At 42.0% G+C, this 9,767-nt stretch overlaps 1 protein-coding gene across 3 annotated transcripts in view; it reads right to left on the bottom strand.

Annotated features, from left to right (window-relative positions):
• LOC110531033 (leucine zipper putative tumor suppressor 2 homolog) overlaps positions 1-9,478 on the bottom strand; it is a 99,421-nt gene extending 89,943 nt beyond the window's left edge. For 2 of the 3 annotated variants that reach the window (XM_021614317.2, XM_036987414.1), the window contains exon 1: positions 9,070-9,477. The gene's annotated coding sequence lies outside the window, so the exon portion shown is untranslated. Of the gene's footprint in view, positions 1-9,069 lie in introns of all 3 variants that reach the window. The other variant, XM_036987419.1, reaches the window with a different exon arrangement.
• Between the last annotated feature and the right edge of the window lie 289 nt (positions 9,479-9,767).

Consider the following 9,767-nt stretch of genomic DNA (forward strand, 5'->3'; position numbering starts at 1 on the left):
CATCGCCTCGGTACGAGAAGGCAGGATGACTCCAATCCCAGAGGTGTCATTCTCTAGTTCACATCACGGATTTCCAGGCATGCCACATGGAAAGCAGCACAGAAATCTACCTTCCTACACGACAACAACCTGTGGTTTGCTGAAGACCTCTCGAAAGCAGACAGAGAAAGGAGAGAGAAACTGTGGCCAGTTGTGGAAAAAGCAGGAAAAGAGGGGAAAGCGGCTTACTTCATCGGCTTTCATCAACGCATCCGAAATCAGCCTTCCCCCTTGAGGACTATCATAGACTGTGCCTGATGGTCACAAAGGCTACTTAGATAAACTACCTCTGATGTGAGCAGATCTCACTCCCGGCTCTAAGGTGATTTAACTTTCATTCTAACTGCACCGGACTACTGTAGTAATGGATATTTATTATTATATTTTTCTCTCACCTTTCACCTGCAGTACAGGCAGTGAGCTCTTTGTTGTTTCTTGGTCTGGAAGTTACCTTTGTTATGCTTTAACTATTCTCACTCGTTTAAATCGATACGGTGTGCAAGGCTGGTTTCTTTTCAATTTTTACTCAATTTGTTTAGCTCGTAGTACTTTCTGGAGATCTCAATGGGGAAATGATTCATGGCTCTCTCATGGTTTTGAATGCTCTGCTGGAGATATCACTCTAAGAATCATTTCAACGGAAGTATTTTGCACTCCGACTGGGTCACTTTCTTTGTCTTGTTATCAACATCTTTATTATTATTACCAACATTTATGGGTTTAATTCCTAACTTTACTTGATTATGTCATGAATACCACTGAAGGTGGCTCCCTTTCCTGTTCGGGTGGTGCTCGGCGGTCGTCGTCGCCGGTCTACTAGCTGCCACCGATCCCTTTTTCCTTTTCGTTTGTTTTTGTCTAATTGTTTTCACCTGTTCCTTGTTGGGGTTTTGGGATGGGTATTATTTAAGTTTGTTTTGCCCGCTGGTGTTTGAGCGGGCTTGTGGTTATTTTACGTTAGTGGTGTATTGTTGACTTTTGGGTTTTCGCTGTCCGGTATTTTGGTAACAGTGGTTTTGCGGTTGTTGCGCCTGTGTTTTGGGCTTCACCCATGTTTGTACCTGTTACTGTGATTGAGGACATTAAAGGGTTTGTCCCGTCTACCATCTGCTCTCTGCGTCTGACTCCACACCCATCACTCTCCCAACGTTACAATATAGCTTTGGGAACAAAGCTATAAATTACAATTCATACAGTAATAACCGGGATCTATATGTCCATGCAATATGAGGTTGGAAAATATTTTTAAATATATGGGAGTATTTTTGGCAGTTATTACGATTATAATTCTCTTAGGAGGTAAAACGGAGCTGAAGAAGAAAGTGTAATTACAAAGATCACCTCCCTTGTTCAAAAGCCTGCTGAAAGTCTCTCAGAAGAGGACAAATCTTTTCTGTTTGAGCTACAACACAAGTTGTATATATGTATAAACTGAAAGCAGAGGGAGCCTTTGGCAGATATAGGAAGAAGTGGCTAGAGGGGGGTGAACAAAATGTATCTTATTTTTTAGTTAGAAAAATACCACTCTAAAAATAATACAATTCAACAATTAAATATTAATGGTCTCATCACAGATGGGAGGTGTCCTCAACACTTTTTTTGACTCTGGGGGATATGAAATCAGTTGGGGACGCTGAGAGGGAACTGTGTGATGACCCTATTATAGTTGAAGAGGTAATTGATTTTATTCAACACCTTAAACATAATGTGTCTCCTGGGACTGATGGTATATCTGCTGAGGTTGACAAAACTCTTTCTCAACAGTTAACCCCATGTCTGTTGGATGTCTTTTCTGAAGCATCGCAAATAATGCTCTCCCTCTCAGTTTGACTCAAGGTCTCAAGAAAGACTTGTTCTCCTCGATAATTGCCGTCCAATCTATCTGCTCAATAATAACTACAAAATATTAGCCTCAATATTTGCAAAAAGATTGAAGGCAGTATTGGACTGAACTATAGAAGAGACCCAATCTGGCTTCATGTTCATGAGGAATAGACATATCAAATCAAATCAAATTTTATTGGTCACATACAGTTGAAGTGGGAAGTTTACATACACTTACAGTGCCTTGCGAAAGTATTCGGCCCCCTTGAACTTTGCGACCTTTTGCCACATTTCAGGCTTCAAACATAAAGATATAAAACTGTATTTTTTTGTGAAGAATCAACAACAAGTGGGACACAATCATGAAGTGGAACGACATTTATTGGATATTTCAAACTTTTTTAACAAATAAAAAACTGAAAAATTGGGCGTGCAAAATTATTCAGCCCCCTTAAGTTAATACTTTGTAGCGCCACCTTTTGCTGCGATTACAGCTGTAAGTCGCTTGGGGTATGTCTCTATCAGTTTTGCACATCGAGAGACTGACATTTTTTCCCATTCCTCCTTGCAAAACAGCTCGAGCTCAGTGAGGTTGGATGGAGAGCATTTGTGAACAGCAGTTTTCAGTTCTTTCCACAGATTCTCGAATGGATTCAGGTCTGGACTTTGACTTGGCCATTCTAACACCTGGATATGTTTATTTTTGAACCATTCCATTGTAGATTTTGCTTTCTGTTTTGGATCATTGTCTTGTTGGAAGACAAATCTCCGTCCCAGTCTCAGGTCTTTTGCAGACTCCATCAGGTTTTCTTCCAGAATGGTCCTGTATTTGGCTCCATCCATCTTCCCATCAATTTTAACCATCTTCCCTGTCCCTGCTGAAGAAAAGCAGGCCCAAACCATGATGCTGCCACCACCATGTTTGACAGTGGGGATGGCGTGTTCAGCTGTGTTGCTTTTACGCCAAACATAACGTTTTGCATTGTTGCCAAAAAGTTCAATTTTGGTTTCATCTGACCAGAGCACCTTCTTCCACATGTTTGGTGTGTCTCCCAGGTGGCTTGTGGCAAACTTTAAACTACACTTCTTATGTATATCTTTAAGAAATGGCTTTCTTCTTGCCACTCTTCCTTAAAGGCCAGATTTGTGCAATATACGACTGATTGTTGTCCTATGGACAGAGTCTCCCACCTCAGCTGTAGATCTCTGCAGTTCATCCAGAGTGATCATGGGCCTCTTGGCTGCATCTCTGATCAGTCTTCTCCTTGTATGACCTGAAAGTTTAGAGGGACGGCCAGGTCTTGGTAGATTTGCAGTGGTCTGATACTCCTTCCATTTCAATATTATCGCTTGCACAGTGCTCCTTGGGATGTTTAAAGCTTGGGAAATCTTTTTGTATCCAAATCCGGCTTTAAACTTCTTCACAACAGTATCTCGGACCTGCCTGGTGTGTTCCTTGTTCTTCATGATGCTCTCTGTGTTTTTAACGGACCTCTGAGACTATCACAGTGCAGGTGCATTTATACGGAGACTTGATTACACACAGGTGGATTGTATTTATCATCATTAGTCATTTAGGTCAACATTGGATCATTCAGAGATCCTCACTGAACTTCTGGAGAGAGTTTGCTGCACTGAAAGTAAAGGGGCTGAATAATTTTGCACGCCCAATTTTTCAGTTTTTGATTTGTTAAAAAAGTTTGAAATATCCAATAAATGTTGTTCCACTTCATGATTGTGTCCCACTTGTTGTTGATTCGTCACAAAAAAAATACAGTTTTATATATTTATGTTTGAAGCCTGAAATGTGGCAAAAGGTCGCAAAGTTCAAGGGGGCCGAATACTTTCGCAAGGCACTGTAGGTTGTAGTCATTAAAACTCATTTTTCAACCACTCCACAAATGTCTTGTTAACAAGCTATAGTTTTGGCAAGTCGGTTAGGACATCTACTTTGTGCATGATACAAGTAATTTTTCCAACAATTGTTTACAGAGAGATTATTTCACTTATAATTCACTGTATCACAATTCCAGTGGGTCAGACATTTACATCCACTAAGTTTACTGTGCCTTTAAACAGCTTGGAAAATTCCAGAAAATTATATCATGGCTTTAGAAGCTTCATATAGGCTAACTGACATCATTTGAATCAATTGGAGGTGTACCTGTGGATGTATTTCAAGGCCTACCTTCAAACTCATTGCCTCTTTGCTTGACATCATGGGAAAATCAAAAGAAATCAGCCAAGACCACATAAAATAATTGTAGAACTCCATAAGTCTGGTTCATCCTTGGGAGCAATTTCAAAACGCCTGAAGGTACCACATTCATCTGTACAAACAATAGTACGCAAGTATAAACACCATGGGACCACGCAGCCGTCAATCCGCTCTATGAAGGAGATGCATTCTGTCTACCAGACATGAATGTATTTTAGTGCGAAAAGTGCAAATCAATCCCAGAACAACAGCAAAGGACCTGATGCTGGAGGAAACATGTACACAATTATCTATATCCACAGTACAATGAGTCCTATATCAACATAACCTGAAAGGCCTCTCAGCAAGGAAGAAGCCACTGCTCAAAACCGCCATAAAAAAGCCACTGCACATGGGGACAAAGATCATACTTTTTGAGAAATGTCCTCTGGTCTGATGAAACAAAAACACTATTGTTTGGCCATAATTACCATTGTTATGTTTGGAGGAAAAAGGGGGATGCTTGCAAGCCGAAGAACACCATCCCAACCATGAAGCACGGGGGTGGCAGCATCATGATGTGGGTGTGCTTTGCAGCAGCAGGAAATGGTTCACTTCACAAAATAGATGTCATCATGAGGATAGAAAATTATGTGGATAAATTGAAGCAAAATCTCAAGACATCAGTCAGGAAGTTAAAGCTTGGTCGCAAATGGGTCTTCCAAATGAACAATGACCCCAAGCATACTTCCAAAGTTGTGGCAAAATGGCTTAAGGACAACAAATTCAAGGTATTGTAGTGGCCATCACAACGCCCTGACCTCAATCCCATAGAAAATGTGTGGGCAGAACTGAAAAAATGTGTGCGAGCAAGGAAGCTTACAAACCTGACTCAGTTACACCAGCTCTGGCAGGAGGAATGGGCCAAAATTCACCCAACTTATTGTGGGAAGCTTGTGGAAGGCTACCCAAAATGTTTGACCCAAGTTAAATGCTATCAAATACTAATTGAGTGTATGTAAACTTCTGATCCACTGGGCATGTGATGAAAGAAATCAAATCTGAAATTAATCATTCTCTACTATTATTCTGACATTTTGCATTCTTAAAATAAAGCAGTGATCCTAACTGACCTCGACAGGGAATTTTTACTAGGATTAAATGTCAGGAATTGTGAAAAACTGAGTTTAAATGTATTTGGCTAAGGTGTATGTAAACTTCTGACTTCAACTGTTCACACGGTTAGCAGATGTTAATGCGAGTGTAGCGAAATGCTTGTGCTTCTAGTTCTGACAGTGCAGTAAATATCTAACAAGTAATCTAACAATTCCCCAACAACTACCTAATACACACAAATCTAAAGGGATGGAATAAGAATATGTACATATAAATATATGGATGAGAGATGGCCGAGTGGCATTGGCTTGGTGCAATAGATGGTATACGGTAAAGTATATACATACGAGACGAGTAATATAAGATATGTTAACATTATTATAGTGCCATTGTTTAAAGTGACTAGTGATCCATTTATTAAAGTGGACAGTGATACTCTATGTAGGCAGCAGCCTCTCTGAGTTAGTGATAGCTGTTTAGCAGTCTGATGGCCTTTAGATAGAAGCTGTTTTCAGTCTCTCGGTCCCAGCTTTGATGCACCTGTACTGACCTCGCCTTCTGGATGGTAGCGGGGTGAACAGGCAGTGGCTCGGGTGGTTCTTGTCCTTTATGATCTTTTTGGCCTTCCTGTAACATCGGGTGGTGTAGGTGTCCAGGAGGGCAGGTAGTATGCCCCTGGTGATGGTTTGTGCAGACGCACCACCCTCTAGAGAGCCTTGTGGTTGAGGGCGGTGCTGTGGCCGTACAAGGCGGTGATACAGCTCGACAGGATGCTGTCAATTGTGCATCTGTAAAAGTTTGTCAGAGTTTTAGGTGACAAGCCAAATTTCTTCAGCCTCCTGAGGTTGAAGAGGTGCAGTTGCACCTTCTTCACCACACTGTCCGTGTGGATGGACCTTTTCAGTTTGTCTGTGATGTGTACGCCGAGGAACTTAAAACTTTCCACCTTCTCCACTACTGTCCCTTCGATGTGGATAGGGGGGTGCTCCTTCTGTTGTTTCCTGAAGTCCACGATCATGTCCTTTGTTTTGTTGACATTGAGTGAGAGGTTGTTTTCCTGACAGCACACTCCAAGTGACCTCACATTTTTCCTGTAGGCTGTCTCGTGGTTGTTGGTAATCAAGCCTACTATTGTTGTGTTGTCTGCAAACTTGATGATTGAGTTGGAGGTGTGCATGTCCAAGCAGTCATGGGTAAACAGGGAGTACAGGAGGAGGCTGAGCACGCACCCTTGTGGGGCCCCAGTGTTGATGGTCAGCGAAGTGGAGATGTTGTTTCCTACTTTCACCATCTGGGGGCGGCCCGTCAGAAAGTCCAGGAGCCAATTGCACAGGGTGGGGTTGAGACCCAGGGCCTCCAGCTTAATGACGAGTTTGGAGGGTACTATGGTGTTGAATGCTGAGCTGTAGTCAATGAACAGCGTTCTTACATAGGTATTCCTCTTGTTCAGATGGGACAGGGTAGTGGGCAGTGTGATGGCGATTGCATCGTCTGTGGACCTGTTGGGGCGGTATGCAAACTGAAGTCGGTCTAGTGTGGCAGGTAAGGTGGAGGTGATATGATACTTGACTAGTATCTCTAAGCACTTCATGATGACAGAAGTGAGTGCTATGGGGCAGTAGTAATTTAGCTCAGTTATCTTTCCTTCTTGGGTACAGCAACAATGGTGGGCATCTTAAAGCATGTGGGGACAGCAGACTGGGATAGGGGGCGATTGAATATGTCCATAAACACACCAGCTAGCTGGTCTGCGCATGCTCTGAGGAATTGCCTATGTGTAACGGCTGTCGTCGGTGGAAGAAGGAGAGGACCAAAGCGCAGCGTGGTAAGTGTTCATCGTATTTAATGGAAAAAAACTGAACACTGAATAACAAACAACAAAGAAACAACCGAAACAGTTCTGTCTGGTGCAGACACACAAAGACTAAAACACAATAGAAAACAGGCTACCTAAATATGGTTCTCAATCAGGGACAGCTGCCTCTGATTGAGAACCATATCAGGCCAAACACAAAAATAGAAAATCATAGAAAAACTAACATAGACTGCCCACCCCAACTCACTCCCTGACCATACTAAACAAAGACAAAAACAAAGGAACTAAGGTCAGAACGTGACACTATGGATGCTGTCTGGGCCAGCAGCCTTGCAAGGGTTAACATGTTTAAATGTCTTACTCACGTCGGCCACGTCGGCATTTGATTGTGAGGTATTCTAGGTCACCACCCATATGTATATACTGTATTCTATCCTATTCCACTGTATCTTAGTCTATGCCGCTCTGATATTGCTCACCCAAATATTGATATATTCTTCATTCCATTGCTTTACTTTAGATGTGTGTATTGTTGTGAAATTATTAGATATTACTTGTTTGATATTACTGCACTGTTGGAGTTAGAAACACAAGAATTTCGCGACACCCGCAGTAACATTGGCTAAACACATGTATGTGACAAATAACATTTGATTTGATTTGACTCTCCAATAGGAAAATGTGTTCATCCTTGCTCCCTCAGAACATGAGATCTGCCCTCTTCCACTCAGCCCACAGGTTTTCCATTGGATTGAGGTCCGGTGACTGAGATGGCCATGGCAGAACATTGATTTTGTTGTCACAGAACCATTTCTGTGTGGATCTTGAGGTATGTTTTGGGTCATTGTCTTGTTGGAAAGTCCACATACGGCCCAGCCTTCTGGCAGAGGCAACCAGACTGTGAGCCAAAATTGCCTGATACTTGGTAGAATTCATTATGCCATCAATCTTAACCAGTGCCCCTGGACCTCTGGAATTAAAACAGCCCCAAAACATCACTGACCCCCCTCCATATTTTACCGTGGGTATGAGGTGCCTCTCCTTGTATGCATCTCTGTTTCGACGCCAAACATGCCGATGCTGTATGTGACTATAACGTTACATTTTTGTCTCATCTGACCAAAGCACCTTTTTCCAATCATAATTTAAATGACGTTTGGCAAACTCCAAGCGCTTGCGTCTGTGTCTTGGGGTCATTAAGGGCTTTCTTCTGGCAACCCTTCCAAAGAGCCTGTGGTTGTGGAGGTGGCGTCTGATGGTACTTTTTGAAACCTGGTGACCCCAAGACGCCACCAAGGCCTGCAATTCTATCACAGTGATTCTTGGGGATTTTGTTGCTTCTCTCACGATCCTCCTCCCCATCCTGGGGGGCAAAATGCATTTGCGTTCTCTACCCGTGAGGTTTTCAACTGTTCCATATCTTTTAAATGTTTTAATAATTGACCTGGCAGTGCTCAGCGGTATATTCAATCGTTTGTGGATCTTCTTGTAGCCATTACCATATTTATGAAGGTCTACGAACATCTGTCTCTTTTAAACTGCCAGTTCTTTTCTTTTCTTCATGGTGTTGGATGACAAAGGGATATTGCATGCGTGTTACCTCATTTTTATACCCTAGTGAAAAAGGAAGTGATGTAATGGCTCAATATAGTTCCTTAACACTTAGATGAACTTATATAAGTGGAATTTAATTCCTGGTTTAATTTTGGTAGATTTTAACAATAATATTTAAGGGTTCAATTAATTGTGAAGCCTTGATTTGGAGGACATAGATTTTTAATTAAATCAATAAATGATTTTGTAGGGATCCATTGAAACATTAATAAAGTACAGTATTTTTCACATGTTGGTATTTTGAGTTTATCTCTATAATTATATTGTTTAAATTTTTTAAATATTGTTTGTGCAGTGCCAGTAATTTTGGAGCCCACTGTATAGAGGACTTATATGTAGGACTCTATAAGCCTATTTAGAAACTTCATGGATAAACAACATTTTATGCAGAACAGGATCAATCGATTCCATGAACACAATTTGAAAACCTTGTTGACAGTTTAGTTCCATTCAAGAAACTCACCTCTCAATCTAATTCTGTCAGAGAACGTCCGAGGAACGACTATTTCCAGATGTGTCTTGGTTGAAATAAGTAAGTTATTTCCTTGATATAGCTTAGAATCGTACAAATCCAGTCTCTGTTCGTTGACAGGCCTATTTCCTATACATTTTTCATTCTTTCACGAAAAGAAACTCAGGCTTCCCCCCCTCATCCTTCTCACTCTTCCTCTTGTGTCTGTCGCAAACACGTGGAAATTTCCGCTTGGAAAATAAACAGGCTAGTCAAGTCCTGTTCTCTCTTTATGTTCTCTCACACGTACCGTATCCCAGCCCCCACCGCCCGGTCCGCGTGCGTGCAAACGTTCAGCACCACCCGCAGACAGAGGGAAACGAACGGAGCATCGCCGGTGAACTTTCTCCTCTTGTCGGGGCTCGACCGCTTATCTGAAGCGACAAGGTTTATGACCGGTGTGGGGAAGAGGGGACCAGAGAGCGTTCGTAGGGGGTATTCCGACGGCCGGTATCCCGTTTTTACATAATTTTACTGTCGAGCGCTTTGCTTCAAAGTTCATGTGTCCTTTGTCATATAAATAGTGTTTAATCTAGCGCTTGTGTTAACCTACAATGCAACATAGATCAAATGGTGGTGTGTAAAATGTCCCACTTGGCTGGTCTCTCACTGTCTGAGATCTCTTTAGTCAGACACTTGAGTCAGAGGAT

This window comes from Oncorhynchus mykiss, chromosome 1, assembly GCF_013265735.2.
Source record: "Oncorhynchus mykiss isolate Arlee chromosome 1, USDA_OmykA_1.1, whole genome shotgun sequence".
Lineage (NCBI taxonomy): Eukaryota > Metazoa > Chordata > Actinopteri > Salmoniformes > Salmonidae > Oncorhynchus > Oncorhynchus mykiss.